This window comes from Centruroides sculpturatus, unplaced genomic scaffold (genome assembly GCF_000671375.1).
Source record: "Centruroides sculpturatus isolate CEXI.00-Female unplaced genomic scaffold, Cexi_2.0 scaffold533, whole genome shotgun sequence".
In the NCBI taxonomy this organism is placed as follows: Eukaryota; Metazoa; Arthropoda; class Arachnida; order Scorpiones; family Buthidae; genus Centruroides; species Centruroides sculpturatus.
In genome coordinates, this window is record NW_019384875.1 from 315,333 (window position 1) to 318,507 (window position 3,175).

At 32.9% G+C, this 3,175-nt stretch overlaps 1 long non-coding RNA gene across 1 annotated transcript in view; it reads left to right on the forward strand.

Moving 5' to 3' along the window:
* The window catches only part of LOC111630959, an 8,463-nt gene extending 6,227 nt beyond the window's left edge, over window positions 1-2,236 (forward strand). Inside the window, exon 3 of the long non-coding RNA XR_002757614.1 lies at window positions 1,773-2,236. This is a non-coding gene — a long non-coding RNA (uncharacterized LOC111630959). The remainder of the gene's footprint in view (window positions 1-1,772) is intronic.
* Window positions 2,237-3,175: the final 939 nt, after the last annotated feature.

The window sequence follows — 3,175 nt, forward strand, 5'->3', positions numbered from 1 at the left end:
AGAAATACAAATCCAACACCCATTTAATATTATTACAACGAAATGCAAGTTCAAAGACATATATACATGAATAACAAATGCAAACATGTTTTCATTTATCATCTGTTTGATTTTTATCCTTTGCTTCTAATGTGGCTTTATGTTGCCGATCTTACCCCGCTAGTCATGATTTCGAAACATTAAGTACAACCCTGAGAACAGAATGCCAAGCCACGATCTGGCCACGTGAATAAGTTGAAGTTACATCCTTCTAACAGGAAAAGTAACTTTCGTTATCGTGGAATTATAACAAAACCTGCCATTTCAATATAAATGGAAGCAAAATATTATATGGAATTGAACGAAAATGAAAATTTGCTTGATAATTCAACTACGCTTGTTGGAGAACAATAAAAAACACTACACTCAACAAGCCACCAATAACACTCAACTGCCTAACCTATAACCAGAGTCTCCTTTTAATTTGATTTTAAAAAAAAGCGCTTGACAAACTTGCCCCGCATGCCGAAGTTGCCCCGGTCTCCCCTATATGATAAAAATGGAAGGAGAGCGTGCAGTTATTGTGTATTTTATTCACTCACCATGACATTTTCTCCTTCACTTTTGACCTTTTGACAAAATACATTAAGTTCACAACTGTGTTTGTGAACATCACGAAAAATGAAAAGACAATAAAAGTAAAGAGGTGAGGATTCACACCCCAGAATGTCGTCGTTATTGTTATTAAGATGTAATAGTCAATTTAAAATTTGATGCAATTATATGCTGGAAACTTTTATAAACTAGCCACATATTTAAAATTACATTTTCCTTTTAAGATACAATAGTCTCGAAAACTCGGCGTAATGTGGACCGAAGGGTGGTCGAATTTGTGAAAATGCCGGGTTATCGGGAATGGCGTTAAAAACAATAAGTACGAGTGTTTCCTCAGAAAATACTGTACTGTACTTGTATGTATTCTTTACTTGAGAGTACAACAGAGAATAAACTGCCCAAATACCCTTAAACAAAGGAAAAGTACGTCCTTTATGAAGGCATAAAGCCTTTACTACATGAAAATGAAAATTAATGAATACACTGTGTACAGTTATTTACCTGATATGACAGACCCCAGAAAAATACTTTATGAGGCATAAAGCTGTCTATAATGAAAATTAATTAACTAAGGATTTTTTTGCCCTGCCAGGGTGTGGTCGAGTTATCCGGACTGCCGGGTTATCGAGTGCCGAGTTTTCGAGACTCTACTGTAACACAATTGAAATTTCATAGATATGATAGCAGATTAGCTTTGGCGTTGCTCGGTAAAAAAATAACGGCAAACGTTAAGATTACTTTTAATTTTTGTATTATATTATATTACAGTATTTGCTTTGTATAACTAGAAAGGTACAAAATTCAATCAATTGTGTACTGTAAAAAAATAAAAAAAAATTTAAATGTCTTAGATTGGTCACTCGGTGTGAGAAACTGTTATATAAGATAACCTTTGTACTTATATAAATCAAAAACTATAATATAAGACACAATAATATAAAAGCCGTATGGTTATATTAGACTACCATTGTCAAGTTTATCGCGATACTCGGATGGTAGGAAATGGCGCAAATTAAATGATCAAGTAGACAGGAATGTATAACGAACAAATAAACAAAGATCTTTATTTATATGTATATAAGATGATGCAAGTATTTTATTTTTATTTGCTGTAATACCTTATGGTAATAGAAATAGAACTAAACGTGAAAATTGATAAAAGCTTTTTTTCGTAATAGATTTCTAACAAGAGTTTCAACAAAAGTAAAACGCAAAAATTGAATACAGTGATTATTCTTGTCATTCAGACATTTGTACTTAACTTTATTGAGTATTTAAGAAATGAATTTAAAGTAAGTGGCCAAGTGGTCTTCGTTTCTTGAACACTGGGAATTCGGTCGTGTGTTGGTGCCTCGCTCGGACGGGCTGGCCACGAGGAATTTTCCGAGGTTTCTCTACGTCTGTAACGCCTAAATACGGGACAGTTTTCCTTTAAAAGACCTCTCGGAAGGCATCCCTTAAGAAAATCGCCCAAGTCTAGCGTTGTCTTAACTTAATCAAACAATAATAAAAAATTAAATATAAGTACACATTTTTCATGTGGCCACATCCCAGGACAGAATTGATTATTTTTAAGTTATAGAAAATATCATGAAATCAAACGATATAATTATTTTTCATTTTTCAAAGTAATTTAATACGTTCTGCAACCTCCGAAATCATATTAATAATGCTGTATAAGATATATATTTAAATTACCATTGAATTACGTAGAAATTTTCACAAATAGAAAAAATTTCTTAAAGTTTGCCGGAAACAACATACAACAACAACAATAAAATGCTTTGAATTGAGTTGAAAATTTAAAAAAAATGAACTTAGGTCAAACTCTAACTTAAAAGGTAATTTTCGTTTTTTAAATAAAACATAATACAAAATATTATTGTAAATTTTTATAATAAGATTTTAAAAAGTAAAGATGTTCAATACTCGGATCAGTCAATCTGATTCTTATTTTAGTAATGAAAAGTCCTGCTACCGAAAATGCCTTTTCCGATTTAATCGATGTTAGTGAAATCGTCTTTAATGCATTTAAGAGAAGAAAGATGTTATATGTTTTTTTTTTTCACTTGTAGCTTGGAAGATTTCGAGTTCGTTTTCGAGATTGTACTACTACTTTTACTGTCTAGTATTCTTGATTTGTCTACTTCGGCTGCTTTAATAGCGGCATCGAGCTTATAGCTCGATAATTCGGCAATTCATAATCAGGTTCATGAAGAAAACTTTATACTTGCAGACTTCGTACTCGTTTGTATTTTTGCCCAATTTGTACAACAGGGCGTTACGCAGTTATCGAATGTACCGGGCATNTGGTTTTTTCACTTGTAGCTTGGAAGATTTCGAGTTCGTTTTCGAGATTGTACTACTACTTTTACTGTCTAGTATTCTTGATTTGTCTACCTCGGCTGCTTTAATAGCGGCATCGAGTTTATCGCTCGATAATTCGGCAATTCGTTTGGCTTTAACAATAAGGTTTATGAAGAAAACTTTATACTTTCAGACTTCGTACTCGTTTGTACTTTTGTCCAATTTGCACAACCAGGCGTTACGCAGTTATCCAATGTACCGGGCATTGTTGAAA